Source organism: Centruroides sculpturatus, unplaced genomic scaffold (genome assembly GCF_000671375.1).
Source record: "Centruroides sculpturatus isolate CEXI.00-Female unplaced genomic scaffold, Cexi_2.0 scaffold23, whole genome shotgun sequence".
Classification (NCBI taxonomy): domain Eukaryota; kingdom Metazoa; phylum Arthropoda; class Arachnida; order Scorpiones; family Buthidae; genus Centruroides; species Centruroides sculpturatus.
Genome location: NW_019384313.1, coordinates 887,060 through 906,616, shown reverse-complemented (window position 1 = coordinate 906,616; position 19,557 = coordinate 887,060). Strand labels below are relative to the sequence as shown.

At 28.5% G+C, this 19,557-nt stretch overlaps 1 protein-coding gene across 4 annotated transcripts in view; it reads right to left on the bottom strand.

The window, feature by feature from the left end:
• LOC111622523 (teneurin-m-like) overlaps positions 1 to 19,557 on the bottom strand; it is a 320,210-nt gene that overhangs the window by 246,771 nt on the left and 53,882 nt on the right. For all 4 annotated transcript variants that reach the window (XM_023364928.1, XM_023364935.1, XM_023364961.1 and 1 more), the window contains exon 2: positions 2,436 to 2,511. The gene's annotated coding sequence lies outside the window, so the exon portion shown is untranslated. The remainder of the gene's footprint in view (positions 1 to 2,435; positions 2,512 to 19,557) is intronic.

Genomic DNA, 19,557 nt, shown 5'->3' with positions numbered 1-19,557 from the left:
TTATATATATATATATATATAGTTTAGTAAATGTAGGAGGAAAGTAACACTTACAGTAGTAAGTTACGCGCCAACTAAAAAAAGTGACTTGAAAATAAATCTGAAGATTCTTAAATTTATGTTGTTTGTAAGCCATTTAGTTTAGTCGAAAGCATATTTTCGGGACCCGCCGCCATTATTTTTAGTGAATGGCGTGAGAATAAAGAGAACAAGAAGAATTATTGCAATGAGCAATAAAGAGAAAATTTTATTTTCTAAAGCACATACACACATGTAATTTTCTCAAAATAAAAACAAAATCGAAATTATTTAACGAATATTTTAGTTTTTTTTAAAATTAACTTTAAAATTTACTGTAAAAATACGTTTAAAACGTGATATAAGGAAGACCTCAAGCAAAAAACAAAAAATGGCTTTTTTTAAAGTCGAATTACACTAACACAAACGTTGAAAAAATGTTAATTTAAACGTTTTTACACTTATAAATTTCTTAGGAAATTATTCTGTTTAAAAATATTCAATTAGGAAAGTTCATTCTTGTCTTTCTCTAACAAAACTTATGGACAGAATCAGTAAAGTCCCTTGGGAGGAGTTCGATAACTTCCTGCAGGACAATTTATTCGGATGGGACATGTGGCGTCCAGTACAGACAACGTCACTAATGGTTGCAACCATAAAGTCAACAAACATCAGGGGAAGAGGAAAAACGACCACCCAGGTGATGTACAGAATAACAATGAACATCAACACAAAACAGATATAAAAAAAATTCCCCTTAAATTTCTTAGAAATGAAGAGAAATTGATATTCACTAAAACCTTACCTTTCTAAAACAATTATAATAATAAATTCATTTATTTATGTTCTTAAAAATGTACAGTACTTGATATTTTGGAAAATTAAAATTGCGAATAATTAAATTTGGGGTAATTTTTATGAAACACATCCTTAAATTCTTATGAAAAAAATGCTATGTAAAATTCACGTAATTTACACGATTAAACCTTAAATAGTATATAAATTTGTCAATTATTTTATTTAAATATTTAATTTTTTAGATTAAAAAGCATAAAATTTTAAAAGGTTCGAAATTTTAAGGTTTAAAAGCGAGATTTTAAATTAATTTATTCATTTAAAAATTCCAAAATAAATAATAAAACAAGAGACTGATAAAAAGAATAATTTCACATATTTTAAAGTATCTAAAATTTATTGTAAAAAAATCGATAGCAATTCCAAGTATTTTTATTTCGCTCATGAAAGTGCCTACAAAATTTGGTAAAAGGAAGGAAGGAAGGAAAGAAAGAAAAAAAAAAGAAGAAGAAGAAGAAAATTAAAGAAATTTAAAGCGAGTTTTAATGTCCTGTTTACTAATAGGAAGAGCTGGAAAGCAGTAAAGAGAAGTGAAAAATCTCAGTTCCGTTTGGTGTGAGAGCATATCAAAAATTAAGAGTCCATAGAGCAGTTTCAACTTCCAAATCTTATCCGTAAGTGGTTCACGTACGCTTAAAGGTTAGTTATTAGAGGGTGTTTATGTTGGTTGGACCAGTCGGATGAAAGAAGCTCCGAGCGATGCTTTAACGTTATATACTTGCCCGAAGTAGCAATGTATGTAGGAGTAAAATGTTGCTAGAAAATTCGAAGATGCGACTTATTGCCTAGCACCAAAAAATGAAACTCCCATTAATATAAAAAATTTATTTTACCAATCCATTTTCAAATGTGATTTCGATTATAGTATTTTTTCACTTTGCTACAATTTAAGATAAGGAATTCTACAATTTTCCTACTTAAGTTAATTTATTTTTACATATATTTATGCAATTTATTCTATTTAAATTAAGCTTAATAAACTGTTAATAAATGGATTTGTTAGTATTTTATTGTAAATTTTAATAAATATAATTTTTTAGATGTTTCAATATAAAAAATAAAAATCTTTTTCAAACAAGACCATCGAGTGATTCGCCAATTTTTTTTTGTGAACTTCATCGTAACGAGTGGATGTCACTTCCGGTCGACTGCGCCGACTTCCGGTGGCGCGAAATGCTGTCAGTCACGTGGCCTGCAGGTGACGTTGTCTGTAATTAATCTGTCACGTGATAACCAAAGAAAATAAGTAAAAAAAAATGATAAAAGAAAGATCAGACTCTCGTGTCTCGTAGTTAATCGATAAATGGCAACTTTATACGTTCGATCGAAAATTTGCAACTCAAAAAAAAAATTTATGACTAGCTACGGGACGATAACAGCTTTTAAATGGGGTTACCAAGTTTTTAGAAATATAGTTAATATCCAGACTTATATACATGATTTATTCGCTTAGGATAGAGCACATGCCGTAATCGTTCATACGAAAAAAAGATGCACTTAATTGAATCTATATATATATAATTTATAAGAATAATTGAATATTTATAAATGAAACTACTTACCCGTGATTATTTCGCCGTTAATACAGAACGTTAGACGATTGTGACGTCAGTAATCGTTTTCTGTCCACGTGATTTCCTATTCAAAGAGAACAAATCAAGTTTAACCCTGAAGTACAGAAACTATAAATATAGAAATAAGAAAAAATAAAGCTCTTATCACATTGGTTAACCTTGCACCTTTATTTTTCTAACTATTTTGTGCTTGCTAAGAACAATGGTTTCATTTTTTGATTTATTTATTTCCTGCTCTATTCGGGATTAGAAAGGTCACTTTGCACTTTCTACAGACTTTCTATAATTAATTTATGCAGGAATTATATAACCGAAGGAAGGTTTTTTCCCCTCTCTTTCAAATTTTTATATACATCTCCTAATTAATGTTAGGAGACGTAATTTATTTAACAATATAAAAAGAAGTTTACGGCCTCAGAGGCCGTTTGTTACAAGTAACTCTCAGGATTAATGAGATCCTCAGATAGTCTATTAGTGGTCTCTAGTGCGCTCCTTCAAGTTTCTTTGATAAAAATTAAGCGAAAGCTCCAAAAAAAAATTTGAGTTTTTTCGTAAAATATACAGTTTAATTTAGAGAACACGTGTATATTTTTTGAACGTTATGGTAGGAGAGTGGTTCCGAAGTTTCATTTCGTATTAGAAAAAGTGAAGAAAGTAATAGGAAAAAACAATTGGGATGCAACTGTAAAAAACATAATCTATCAAAAACTAGACAATTATTAAGGTATTAGGTTTGCATGAAGAAAAGCAAAATGTAGAATGGATATTTACGATAATGTCCGAAACCATTTTCCAGTTTCTGCTCTGTACGGAGAAAGCGACCTGGATCATTGGAGCAGAAAAAGATACGCTCCAATGCAGATCCCAGACTAGGCCTACAGACTATATACATAACAGAGAGGGAGGCAGAAAGAGAAGCGACCTCTTTCGGACCGTGAAAATTGGCCGCGGCGGTTGTCTGGGTTCTGACATAATCCGGAGACTTGATTGGACAGACTGGGGCAACGGATAGAAAATCCGATGAAGGTTGCACACAGACCAGCTTTTACTGATTGTAGCTTCCTTTCTCATACTGATGGGAAAATTTAACTTGAGTGGTAGCAAAGTACAGTTTGCTGGCTCGCTAGTGGAAGAAGCCTAATGGATGGGGAGGAACAAACCCTCGGGCTTCTCGTCTTAAAACGTAGAGATGCTGATGCCGCAACTTTCCTTATATTTTACTATCATCTTCCCCCCTCGACCCTCTTGTATTTCTACCCATTGGCTAATTTACATTCCGCTTTCGGGAAGAGAATAAGTGGAAGTGGTCGCTTATCCACTTCGACCATCAACAGAAATGGGAAAAATGAATTTAAGGTGAGAGCGAAATTCTTTGCCCCGAGCTACTTTCGAGTTGCAAGAAACGAAACTCCCAAATGGAGATCGAACTCCAGTTCGCACGAAGAGTCTCTAGAAATCGTTAGGAGGATCCTATTGCATCACCCTAGATAGTGTTTTTCAACACAGACTGAGTCATAAATTCAGATAAGTGTCGAATTCTCGCGTGTCCATGGCAATTAGTTAAAAATCACTGTTTAAATAACAGATTTAACTAGTTAATATGCTAAAAATAAAGATGGCAGAATTAACATACAGTTGCTAACATTGACGCAATCAAAAATACTTTAAATAACTTAATAATTAATAAAAAAATTTATAGAAAATCAAGAGAATCTTAGCGAAACAAATTCTCTTAATAATAGAAGATGCGGTTATTTAAGAATTTTCAAAAAATCGATAATTATACGAAAATTTTGAAATTAAAATCCAAAAGAAAAAAAAGTTGAAAATAAATTAATATGCATTTATGTTAAAAATCGATCAAAACGGATCGAAGAGAAGAATTTTTAACTAATTAATAAACACCACAAAACAACTAATTTAATTGATTAAATATAAAAAATCGATTTAATTAGATTCAAAAACGGTGAATATTTTTAGAAGATTATTATTAGAAGAGCTAATATTAAAAAAAGTGTATCGTTTGGGGTTTCCTCTCCACAATACCGCAGCAACGACTAGAAAAGGGCGTATGAGTTTCCGGTCAGAAGTCCCCATTAGATTGCAGTGAGGCGCGAAACGTTGCAGTCGAGTCGATAAGGAAGTCCAATCTTGTTCGCTTTGCTTGTGTCACTTCTATCTTACACAACTACGATACCATCGACAAATTAGTGGCAGTCACTATTCGGCCCACTGCTTTCCAATGTACGCCTGTTAAAGGAGGGGGCACTATGAGGAATGCGTACGAATGAGTTGTTTTCGCTGCGGTGGCAATTACCATATTCAGCTGAGCGAACCAGAGAAACATTTTACCTGAGTAAAAGTCTGTATTGCATTACAATTATTGTTCTCTTGTGCACAAAATCTGGTCTTCTTCTTTTTTTCCTCCTCCTCCTCTTTGCTTTTGTGAAGTGTAACTTGAAGGAGTTGCATTAAGGTCCCACAGGAACTAAGAAGGATTTGATATTTTAGAAGTTTTAATGAAATACTACTTTTGACGTTATGCGTATTAGCATAATTTATTACATATTAGCATAATATATTTGCGCATTAATATTTATTGAGGCGTGATAATTTAAATTACTTTATACAGGATCTTACCGACGTCTTATAAAAGTTTAGTACTTTAATTACACGGTTTAATATACTGTATAATATATATATACGTTTATTTAAAGTTGGCATATGTTTCGAGTAACATGTTCTAATTTGTTTTACTCATTGATCCTGTCGAAAAATTAAGTACAGTACAATTCCGTTCTTAACATTCGTGCTCGAGTAAATTACAATAATCGTATACAATAAATATCGTTTAACTTTATATAACTTTTTAATGACTACAAGAAAAATAATTTTCCAACTGGAAAATCGTTATTCAACTTTCAAAAGTGGTGTTGAAAAAAGGTGAGAGAGAGGAAAAAAAGCCTATATTAAACCACTGTGGAGTATTAGAAGGGGGGACAGTCCTTCACGCAAAGTCAGCTACCGTATGAAAGGAAACCTGTTCCTAGAAGCAGAGTTCTGAGAACAACCCCCAGATTGTCGTGGCGTGACTATGATTTGTAGTGACACTCAGCAGATTGACACGTCGCCATAGAGGCGACACCTGTCCCACTTCGATCCAAAGGTTTCACCTATGATTTGCAACTAAACATATACTCGAAACGAAAATTTATGCATAGAATTTCTTTGTTATACTTTAACATTTTCACGTTTTGTAAAGCGTAAGAGATTTCCGGAAATTAAATGTGTTGTAAGTAGGGTTTTATTAAAGCAATAAGTTTTAAAACCCTTATATAAAACGGGATTTTATAACCCAAAATGTAGCGAGTCACGTTAAAGGATAAACAATCAAAACTGAATTAAATTTAATTTCCTGAAAATATTTATGTAGTTAAACAATAAAGGAGATTTAAGGTAGGGGTGGATAGAAGACCAATAAAGTCATTTCGCATTTATAACTATGGATATATATACAGTTGTAGAATAGTAAAATATTTATACGAATTTGGGACGTGTATTCGAAATGAACTTTTCAGGCTTGAACACTGAAAAAAATAATAAAAAATAATTCACTCAACCGTATAAGTATGACTAGTTTTATAAGTGTAACGAGAATTTTTCAAGCACTATTTCTGGCATATTGACAAGACATTTGTGAGAAGAAATAAAAAAAAAGCACTTGATTAAATACAAACATATCGAAATAGTGTTATTGTGTTAAAAGTGTTAGTCATGACCCTTTACGGATATTTTGTTTAATGTTTACTTAAAAAAAATAAGAAAAACGTAACAAAGAGGCGAGACAAGTTGGCAACATTACAGAATCGAGTATTAAAGAAAGTTCGTTTCAAAAATAAAGTCGCCATTGTCGTTAGAAGCAACATAAACTCAAAGATATAAGTGTACTTAAAGTAGATTTGTTTAGACGTATGACTACTTAATTATACAAAACCCATTATTTATATAAAAACATTGTCATTGTTGAAAATGCATTTCTATTTTTATTTGTATTTTTATGATCAGAAAAGTGTAATAAATCACTAAACCCTTTGTTATAAAAGTCAATTTACTTGATACTCTTACTTTTCAATTTTACTTATGCATTATAATACAAACATAACAAAAACTAATCACGTGTTACAGGTGAGTAATGAAGGAATTAGAATATTTGAAAATTCAATTTAAATTATGAATGATCATTTATATAAACAATAGTATTAAAAATTGAATATTTGATAACCATTCCCGAAAATGTCGTAAATTATGTAAGTCTTCTTCTATTTGTTCTTAAGAATATAACCTTTTCTTAGACAGATAATAGGCTATATAGAAAGTAGCCCGAGATATTCCGAAAGGTATTTTTAAGCCCGTTTTATCTTAACGTCATAACTCTTATATTCCTAACATTTGAGAAAGAAATAAAGTAAATGAGGTGAGAATTCTTAAAGTGATGTTCGTCATCATCGTATATCATTTTGAAATAAAAGAAAATGCGCGAGATATTTTTATGTGATGTCATGACGTGAACTTCATTTTTTATATTTTGTTTCCCCCTAATTATGAAACAGAAAAAGAACGGATCGAGGAAATAATATAGGAAATAATTTCTCCTTACTCAGAAGTGAAATATATAAATGAGTAGGGATTTTTTTCAAAAAAAAAATCAATGCAAAGTTTTTATTTTTTTCTCATAACTTATTTAAAAATTAAATTTGTGAAATGTAATTAATCATTAATTTTCTCTGACAGTGTTTTTTTTAGAAAATATGTAGTTAAGTGTGTCAATTTGAATGTCTTTTTTTAAAAATAATTATTGTTTAATCATTAAGTTGAGTGTTCTATTTTTTTTATTACTCTTAACTAATTATGAATTATTAGACAACTGTCCTTAACAACATTAACTGTAAATTTAAAATTAAGTATACACAGTCTGAAGTGTATAAACCAAGTGTTTACCATGACTTCGGGTGGGATCTAAACCCACTTCCTTCAACAAATACCATAATTATTAAGTTATTAATAGGCATTGCTCAGACCTAAAACTTTTATCTTATTGTTAAAAAGTTCTGGTTCGAGTCCTAGTTCATAATTTTTTATTTTTTAAAATAAAATTTAACATAAATTAGGAGTTCTGCTCTTCGTTTACTAACACAACTAGCCATTTGGTTGCTGTCTGGATGAAATTTAAATATAATTTAATGAAAATATATTAATTATTTATAAAATTTACAATAGGTTTTGATCTTATATATTTTTTTCTCATTTAATATAATAACTTTTAAAATAATTAACCTTTAAAAATAACTCAATATAATAATAATTCTAACTGTATAGAAGGAACATTATTGATTATACAGAAATTATTCACTTCATAATATTCATTTATGAAAATAATTCTTCTTCATTATATATAAAAGCTATAAATAACGAAAAAAAAATAAATTCTCTGCTTTAGAAAAAATATATAATGAGTTCTTTACTGTTTTAACAATAATCGATTGCATAAAACTCATTACTTCTATAGAAAACTCATGGAGAAACGAAACGAAATTAATTAATAACAATTAATAAATATTAAACATTAATTAACATAAACACTAAAATTTATTATAAACATCACTTTTACATCATAAAAGGGGTAAATTATATTTTAAAAGTAAAAAAAAAATAGTCTGTTGAACGTTACCAAAGCAAGGTTCTTATACAGTTAAAATGTTGAATTGTGCAAACTGCTGAATATACTTATATTAAATTAATCTCTGATATTTAATTGCGCTATAAACGTCACTAATTGGGCAATTTTCTTGAATGATTTCCATATTAGTCTTCATATAATTCGATAATTATGGCACGGAACCGTTCTTACTTTGCTATTTACCTACATCTAATTATTTATTTCCCTAACGTTAATCATATATTTTTCATTCCTTATCGTTCGTATCGTAAAAATAGAATAACGTAAAGATTAAATAATTAAATTGCGCCTTAAATGAATTGGGTTAAATTCGTATAAAACTAATTTTATGTATATTTTTAACATTTCTTCATTAAAATAATGCAAAAGAATGTGCTATTGATTAATGAAATATAATTTGCATACATTTTATGGCTTTCAATTTCCTTTCAAAATTTAAAAATTACATAAAGAAATTATGGTAAAATGTAAAAATTTATGTTAATTAAGTTACATAATATTTATTTTTTTTTAATAAAGAGATATTTACGTTTATTTGAGAGATATTACCCCATACTTAAATGTCATTTTTGCTTATAAATTATATAAAAAGCGCTTATTTTATTTAATAATTAAGGAATTATTAGTATGATTTAAATGCGATATTTTTCATATAATTCCTTAATTATAATTTAAAAATAACGACTTTGTCTGATAGTGTTCAAGGTTAAATGATAACTGATAAGATAGTGGGGTTTATAAGTATGTGGAGAAATTTAGTAAATGGCAATTCCTGAAATAATTGAGAAACCTTAGTGTTCTGCTAGTGCATAAACTAATCGTAATTAAGAGCATTTGTCTATTGGTTATAGTACCGTGTAGACGGTTAAGTGCCGAACTGACAAAATCGAATTTTAGTAGAATAAAGGACAAAAAGAACAAACAGATCGATATAGGCCTATAAGAAGAGAATCTACTATATATTCTACACTATATCTTATATTTTTCAATGGAAAAGTTAAATATAATGAAATTATTTAACTTTAAATGCGCCAATTTATTCCGCTTTTGGAAAGAAAAATATAAAAGAATTTTTATATATTTTTTGACAATTGTTTCGTGAAGTTAAAAATAAGCGAATAGGTGCATTAAAATAGGTAATTTAAATCTTAAAATGGGCACTTTGAGTATAAAAATTAATTCCTTTATATCCAAAACTTAGTTACTTTAGATACTAAATCCAAAATAGAGATATGTTAATAAGTTGTTTACATTTAAAAATAAGAATGAAAAAATTGTTGATGTGTTCTACTATTATATAAATATATATGAGATAATACTTTAAAACATAGGGAAAAAACTTATTTCACACGACAATTCATGCAACAATTTGGAAAAAAAAGAATAGGGGGAAAATGTTGTCAATAGAATTGCTACCATAAAAGGAATTTTTAATTATCAACGATAACATTAGAGATAATTTTACGTAAACAAAACAACGCGATTTTTTTATGTTTTTGTTAATTAAATCGATAGAAACGTGCTATCGTAACAGTTTTTATTTCTGAGAAATCTTTCTTGTACAGAGATTGCAAATCTACATATTTGGAAAGAGAATAATAAAAACACCCAAGAGATCAAAAAGATTTACCTAGAAACAGGATAAAGTCCAAATCGATATTATTCATCGTTTATGAATAACTATTTAAACTTTCTCTATCAGCTTATCTAATAACATTAGTAACCAGAGTTTGATATATCAATAGAAAAATATTTTACTTTCAAATATTTACACGAATTCATTTAATCAATTCAATTGTTTATAATTACTTATATTATCGTTTTTAATGCGTTATTACGCAAATATAATGTTAAAAATATTCAATTAGCTACTTCCCTCTTCTTTTAAAACTTTTATTCCTCAAGCAGGGGTTCGCAAACTATTTTCTGAATTAACATAATATAAGAGATTTCGGAGGTTGGGAAACGAGGTTGGAATTATTTCTAACATTTATGAAGAATGAAAATAAATATAACTCAAATTTTAATTTATTAAACTTATTAAAATTAAAGATAAATTAGTGTAACACTTAAATAAATGTATTTCTAATTAGAAAATAAACTGTTTTTTGTTTTTTTTATACTTTTAATTTGGCATAAAGATAAATTTTAGTAGTTTATTGATTTTTTTAAAAAACTTTACAAGAACAATAATTTATTTTTTACAGTAAAAAAGACACTCGCGTGAATAATAATTAATCACTGTTTATTAAAATTCTTATAAGAAAGCGAATCTGTAGAAGCCATTTTTTTGTTTTTTTGTTGGAAATGACTCGATAACGTCATATATGATTAATAGACTGTTAATACAAAAACCCGGATGGCAATCGGAATTGTCTGTCCATTTATGAGAAATATTTTTCTTCGAAGAATAATGTCATCAACCGTTTTCTTAATGACAAAATCTAAGCTATTCTATACCGATTTGCTAGAACTAACTTAGCCATTTCCTCATACTGTAGTAGAAAATGTCGGCTGTCAGTTCATCATTTCATTTCTGTCCCGGACTACTAACTCGTACCCATTCTTTATAGTGTAAGTTATATCTTCCAGTCACGCTAAAAACCCTTCTATTTCCCACGTTTCTCCATCGGAAGATGTTTTCTTCGTAAATATGGTCGTATAGAATGGCACACATCAATGTTTAAATGACAGAAAACTCGCTAACGTACACACGCTGATGCTGTACCTATTTGTTGTTACCGAGTTTATTGCTAAGGCTGTTTGTTATTGCTAACTGTATTGTTGCTCGGCCTATCCGTTATTTTCTAGTGTATTGCTTAGAACTTACTATTATTCCTTATGGTATTTTTGAACCTGTTATTGACGAATGTGTTGCATATCCTATCTACTTATTGCTGAGAGAGTGAGACTAAATACATTTCGGAGCCTATCATTAGTTAATACTCGAGTAAAACAATGATTATTTCTTAATCCTGTGTGTATTACACAGCATGTTTGTTGCTACTTACAATATTTATAAACCTGTTATTCATGAGGTTATTTGTCATTGACGATCTTACTGCTGCTTTATTTATATTTTGTACATAATTATCTACAATTATGCTTAATCATCCAGCAAAAAGTTACAATTTATATGCTTTGTTTTGTATACAAAACATCAGTATCATTCAGACCTTCCCCATTCAGAGGTCGTTGTAATCTATCATTAATATCTGGTTTTTATTTATTATGTACAGTATGCCACATTATACAAATTATTTTTATTATGATATATTATTTGTATTGTTTGTTTCCGTGTTCTTACGCAGAAAATAAACATGGTATATCAGATTTATATTCACTTCACCAAACGAGGTCAACTGATAAATTATTGAATTACGTGATTTATAATTAAAGCCACGTCTATATTTATTCATGTTGAAGTAATTAATAGATTATTAAAACAAATTTAAAATTAAAATTAAGCATTTCGTTTACGTAATAATTGTTTTTTTCATTTTTACAATTGGAGATTTAAATGCGTTAATGCTTATCAGTATGAACATTTAGCAGTTAAATTACGTTTATTAAGGATTTATTTATAGACTTTTTGCTTATTTATTTTATATATACGTCATATAAAAGAGGGAATTTGTCAGAAATCAAACATATAAGAGAGAAAAATAAAAGAGAAATGATATAAATTATACCTTTTACCTTTTGACAAACAATTGATAAACATAAAGCAATTTAGTGCAAACACCAAAAATTTATATATATAAAGATCAATATTTTCTTATATCAATTTTCTCTCGCCGATAAATCATGTTTGCAATGTTTTGACCTGTAACAAAGAGAACAAGATGAAAGGATCAACTGTATAAACAAAGTTGATTCTGGTCCACCTCCCACTCGGCTTTATGGATCAGGTGATATCGTTATTCTCAATGGGGCGTTAGATTTTATTAGGTTCTCTACCGCCCGTGCTATATCGATGGTCAATAGTGTTTTTCCCGAATTTCAATACCGAGCGACTGGAAAGTTGAGAGGAAAGTAATCTTGAAATGCACTCTCTACTTACAGTTTGGACTGGTGCCCTGTTGGGGAACATTCTGCTGGGTAATATTACTTTCCGATGGTACATTACGATACGATAAGAAGGACGACAAAAAAATCCTTTCTAGTTGTAGAGGTAACAGTTTCGTGTCTTCTGACAATAACAGTTACGACTGCTGAGTTAGTAGTAGTTTTAGGTAGGTTGCATTCTAAGATAGCTATAACGATATGGCAGAGGATTACATAAGCGCATGTAAACACCCACTAATCGTAAAGGGGCATTGCTTGACACATCTAAGCGATTCGTTTATACAGAATACCAAAGCTCAGAGGTATTTCACTACGACTATTTATACTTTTGTATACTTAACTTACTCTATACGTCATTCTTAACCGAGAAAACCTTCTACAATAAAAAACTATTCAACGTTTTATTTAATAAAAAGTCTCCAGGCAAATATAAAATTTTTATAGTCTATTTTTCCAACGAAAAACTTTAATATATATATAAGACTTACTTCCCATATTCAAATACGTTTCGATTGATCTACGTGTGACTTTTTTTTTTTTTTTTGTAAGTTTACAGTAGAGCGTCGTTTATCCGAAAGTCGGTTATCCGAAAGAATTACAGTCGTCAAATTTAAATTTTCGCTAGTGTTGTGGCGCTGCAATATTTGGCTATATCTTGGGCTACTCCAATATTTTTTTTGTTGATGTGTGTGTTTTAGCTGGCAGCACTGGCACTTTTGTGTGGTGTTTTCCTGAGGACTGTGTGTGATGCTGAATCGAACGTTTTTGATACTAGATTAACTTTTAAAGTATAATTGTTTTTGTTTTTATATTTTTCAATATATTTATTTTGTTTGTAAGAAATAAAGAAATAATTTTTAATGATACAACAGCCACGATTATTATTTTAAAAAGTTTACATTAGGCTTAACATCGACGAAAATTCAACGCGAAGTGACACGCAACGGAGAAAAATTTTAACATGGGATAGGTTAATATATTTTTTCGTACATAATCGGTTATCCGAAAAGTAAGTTACCCGAACAACCCCAGTTCCCAATTGATTCGGATAAACGACGCTCTACTGTAATTCTATAGAAAAATCGTTAAAATTTTTACCTCGTAATTAAAATAATATTTAAAAAATTTAATTTTAGATGGGTCCATTTCATTAAAGAATAACTCGAATTCTTCTTGTCAAAATTTAGAATAATTTTTTTTTTTTAAGAGATGAAAATTTTTACCGGGCTAGCTCCAGTTATTACCATGATAAAATGAAGTTTGTCAGAAAATTCCAAATGACAACAATGCTATTTTTGAAAGTTTTTGGTGATAAATGACATGGAACCCTAGCAGCATATATGAGCGTTTGGCATTGAAGCGAAGAATTAGCAGCGTGACAGTGTCATCTACCACTCAAGTGAGCCAATGTGAGATATTGGATAGCGAGCCACAGAATGGCACGCTAATGACAAGAGTTAAACGTAAGTAAATTGGATCTCAAATCATTAGCAATCAATTTACAGGATGTGTGTTACGTTATACGGAAGGGTGAGTGGAAGATATAAATCTCTTGCTAGCGGTGCGTTGCTTCAGACAGAACAAATTGAGTTAAGGAAGATAACACACAAGTCCGAAGGACACACCGGAAAGGAATTGCAGTCATTTTTCATAGGTGGCGTCGTTGACGTTACTGGTCTACTTTTTTTCTGTTCTCATTCTTTTCCCCTTATTCCTTGTTCCTCTTTGGAATTTACCAGGGGATCGAACAGGGGATCGGTGACGTATGGCTCTTGATGACTGGGGTGGTGTGTTTTCTCGTTTTTCTCCGGATTTATCAATTTAGATCTAATTTTTTGAGCGTCGACAATCGTTGATACTTCATTGTGCCAATGGTACAGACAAAAACGATAGACCTTGGCCAAGATTTACTGAACTTCAAAAGACGAGATCATCAAGTTCACTTTAAAAAAATCCTCCCTTTAGGAGAAAGCCTGAAGCTAAGAAGATATCTTTCGACCATCTTTATTAAAAGAAAATGATCTTTTCACTAAAATCAAATTTTTTTAAAAGTTTATTTTAAATTACTAAACATAAAAAACGATAATATATATATATATATATAAATTTTATTATTAAAGAATAAAATTTAATTTACATAAAATAAAATTGTAAGTGTTAAAAAATCGTATATAGAGTTTATAGGTCGTTACTAGAAATTTTTTATTGAAACTTTTTACAGTTATTTCTGAATGAATTCGTATGAAACCGATATATTTCACGTGGAATATTATGAAAATAGATCTATTTAATTTCGATATTCGGCTATCGAATTTTAGAATTCGAAAAAATATTTTATCATCCAATGAAAATAGTCACAAAATTTCTGTACAAAAATAAAATTTCTGCTATTGAAGCGTATAAAATATCCATTAAGATATGTTCAAAATCGATCAGGAAAGATTTCTTTGTCGAAAAAATTTACAATTTAGCAATTATAATNATTCTTTCATTATATTCTTTTATTATATATATATATATATAGGCCTATATATTTCAAACTAAAATATTAACGTAAAAAAATAATAATTTTAACTTTCATAATGTATAGGCCTATAACAAAAAAATATTATTAAGAAATAATTTTTTTCTGTGTAAAATTTAATATTTTAACTAAAAATCTGCTTAAGAAAAAGCTTAATTTATTATTTAAATATTAAAATAATAAATTTGTTATGTAAACAGGATTTTTTGGAATGGCTTAAACGATAATTATTCTAAAAAAAATCTAAGAGATAAAGTTTTATCTTTATGTAAAAAAGCCTAGTTTAACATTAAATATTTTAGTTGGTTGTTTATTAATGGCACTAAAATTTTCTTGCATTTAATCTTTATATTAAGCAACTATTAATAAATTATGTCTCATGCACCAATATAGTTATACAGTTGGGAAATATTCATTTTCCTACTCACTGGTGAAATGATTAAATTAATTTCGGTATATATAACGAAAGGTTCTTCTTCTTTTTTTTTTCATTATACACTCTAACAGATAGCTAATATTTATTGCAAATTAATTTAATATCCACTATTGCATCTGTTTACGTTATATCTGCTAAAAGATGCGATCACTATTTCTGACTCCTTGACCTAAAATTTGTCAGATAAACTTATCTGAAATGTAAGGATAGTACTAAAATATTATTACGAATTCTATAAAAAAAAAATCAAGTATAAAATTTATGTTAAAACATATAAACTAGATAAGTGTAGGGTGGTTTATACGAGTGTAAATCAAACTGTCTCTTTAAAGAACTATCTACAAATCTGTTAATGTTGTTATACAACATCAGATTTGTTGTTGGTAAATCTGTAAATATGGTAAATCGATATAAATTGATTGAAAAATTTCTCATTTTGACATAACTCGAACCAAAATCAATATTTATCGATCGTAAAAATTCCAAAAACATTCCTCTCATTATAATTATATGATCGCAATTCATTTATTATTGATGAGATAAGGTTAATATCACTAGAATTGTTATAAATTAATAATTGAGAATCATAAAAATTCTANTACAATATATTTGTCATGTATTTAGTAAAAAATTAAGTTATAAAATTTAAGCTAATGTATACTTTAATATAAAATCAATTTTGGCATCAAAATGCCATTCCTCGTTTAAATTTTGCCACTTTAAATATATATTTACTTATTAATTTGACATTTTATTCATAAATATCTAACAAAATCTTATTAAATATGCAATACTTACAAGAAAAATAGAAGAGAAATTATTAAAAACTTATTTAATTTTGTATTTTCATACTTTAAAATATTAAAAAATATTATAACAAATAAAAATATAAACGTATAAACCAAGAAAATAAATGTATTTAAATATATATATCATCTGAAAAAATTTTTATATACAAAATAAGCGTTATTTTGCTAAAGAAACGTAATTTTTATATATAATTTTCTACATTTCATCAAATGAAACTATAATAGAACCTCTTCTTAAAAAATACTTTTTGAATATTTTATTAGTAAAAATATATCATAATAAAAATTTTTATTGCAATTAAATATTCTTTATGTAATTAATAATTTATTCACGTACTCATTTACATAATTTACATATACAAAAGTTATAAAAATGTTGATTATAAATGAGCTCTAGAAGCGTTGAAAGAAACTAATTTTATGCTTAGGCAACTAATAATTATCGTTTAACAAATATATAAAATGATAGTTAAAAGAGTATATTTTTACCATATTTATCGTAAAAATCTGTTAAAATCTCTCAATTAAATATGAGATATTTTCAAGAGAAATGATTGCAAAATTATGTAATTTTATATATTTTTCGCCTTTAAAACAAATGAAGCTTGAAAAACTAATTTTCTTTCTTATATTAAAATGTCATTCCGGAAATTTGGTTTGAAAATTTATGCATATCCTAAAACTTTATATAAGTCGAAACATCAGTGCACCGCATAAAATTATATTTATTTGAATTTTTTTCTTTTTTTTTAAGGGGGAACTTGCGGAAGTCGTCGAAAACCGGATATGATATCATCCAATTATATCCTTCCGCTAGTAGAGACTAGGGTATTATTTCAACCGACGTCAGAATATAAAATTTACAACTGTTTATCTAAACTGATTTATGTGATGTTAGTAACATTCGCTCAGATTCGACACAAATCTTTGGGAATTTATGTCATGAAGAGAAATAATACTAGATTGTGATGACAGAAAAAACATGTGCAAAGCAACTAATGTCATTTAATGAAAGTTTTACATGTAACATTAGAGGATTTATAAGAGTTGTTCTGGTTACAATCACTTCTTCTAATTGGAAAAGTTTTTATTTGGGTTACTTTATTACCGAATATATAAATATTTCTCACCAGTTTGTCACATAAAAATTTTAATATTCAAATTCTTTAGTATGACATATTTATGATACGATTTCAAAGATTTAAACCTTTTACGTGCTGAAAGTGAAGATATATGAAAGTGAAATATTGTAAAAATTGAGTAATTTCTAAAAATAGCAACTTCCAGAAAAGGATATCAATTTCAAACGATCGAAATTTTAAATTTGAATTCAAATAAAACGAACAAATTAACGAACTTTCTCTAGAAAAACTCTCTGGAAAAAGATTTCTTCTTTATATATATAGTCTATATATAGGCTATATAACTTTTTTTTTCCAAACTTTCGAAATAATGATAGGCAATATTTGACAGTTTTACGATAAAAGATGCCCTTTTCCCACACACGTCAGAAGATATTTACATAAGAGAATGGCTTGTCATTGTCTGTTGACAAACCAAAATAGAATTGACTGAAATGTCAGTCAGTATGTAGGAGCGAGAAAAGAATTGTGAGAACAACTAGAAAAAGTGAATAGAAACAAAACATCTCGAGGTAAAGATTGTTCAGTCTAAACAATAGTATCTGCCTGATAAACAGTGAAAAGAATGATTTCTGGATTGATGTACAAATAGGTCTATGTTATTCTCCGCAACTACTCTGTAACAAATGCATTTACTCTGTGTAAATGGAAGAGCTGAATTTGTTTAATCTATATCCTATCATTGTGATTTATCTTCTTTGCTCGATAGCTTAGTCTCTTCTATATGCTATTTATATTCGCAAGTTCTTTACTTAGTATAACAGAATAAAATCGTTCTTCTACACTTAGTTTCCATACAAATTTAGGAATAAAATATTAAACATTTTTAAATTATCTGAAAAAGAATAACTACTATTTTTAGAAAATATTTTAAAATATTAACAGCGATCTTCTTGCGACGAAATAGTTAGATTAAACTAAATATTTTTCTGAAATATTATGGAACATTTGTAATATTTCTATTGTATTATTATATTCTTTTGCACATTTTTCTGCATTATCATTCGGAAACATCAATAAAAATACCCGATAATCTTCACAGATTAGAATAATTCGTACGAAATATTAAACTTTATATAAACGTCGAACTTTGCAGCATTCATTAAAAGAATATGTTTAAGGCAATTTTTCTCTATCTCGACTCATTGAACAGATGATAAAGATCAGAGAGAGAGAGAGGCGATACGTTTTATTCATAATCCACTTTTTTCAATTTTTTTATTTTTATATATATGAAAATACGGGTAGGAGATCGAATTTCGTAGAGGAGAAAACGAGAGAGATTAGGGAAATGAGATCACGAGAAAGCTACTAACGATATGGACGAAGATCTGAAGATATCGTGGTCAATAACTAAGATGTTGTTTTCCCGAGAACACATTAAAACATGAAAAATGAAATGAGCTTGCTGCCTCATAAACTTGTTTCTCTTATACGCAAAGCGGGGATGCCACTTTGGTTGTCTTTTATTACCGAGAGCAGCAACTGATCTTCAAACTTAGGCTGCTTCAACTCGGTATAACGTTGAAGAAGATCAAAGCCATTTCGATGTCGGAAAGGTGGGAATTTAAAATGAATTCTTCGAACAAAGTAACTGATATTAAACCTACCAACAGCTGCTACTAAAGCTTTAAAGGAAAACTAGAGGTTATGTATCTTCGACCCTTCACAGAAATGTCTCACTGACATTCGCTTCGGTAATAAAATGGTAGAAATTTTATGCTTTCTGACTGTGAAATTTTTCACGTCTTTACCTTCCTTATATGCCATTTGTATTATTATTACTATTGCTTTTTAAATAAACTTTATATCACGTATTATATTTCGTTTCTTAAAATTCAATATACGAAATACATAAAGTCGAGATTTTTGTCAGGAATTTTTCGTGTTTTCATTATAACGTTTACTAAATAAAAAAATAATAATTAAAAAATTTGATAGAAGATTAATTTAAAAATTAGAAAGTAGTGAAAAGATTCTATATAATACATTTTTAAATTTAATTTTGACAAATTATACCATGGAATATAACAAATCTAAAATTATAAAATTTAATAAAACAGGAAGAAAACTTAGAAAAAAGGTAAATTTTTCATTAATTTTTGAATATTTAAATTCAGTATCTCGTGCCTAAAATGTCTTAAGAGAAATTTCTTGGGTGTATCGGGAGATAGAAAAAATTCTGGATGTGGAAAAGGTATTTAATGTGCATCTTTGTATGCATCATCCTTTAGACTATATATCCCAGTATTAGCGACACCTCGCAAATGTTGTAGAATGTTAAGAAATTCTGAACACTTAAAATTTCACATCACTCAAAAACTTTTAATATATAGTTTTACTCTGGAGGATTGAATGTTATTAAAATCCAGATAATACTATTTTCTGGGAGAG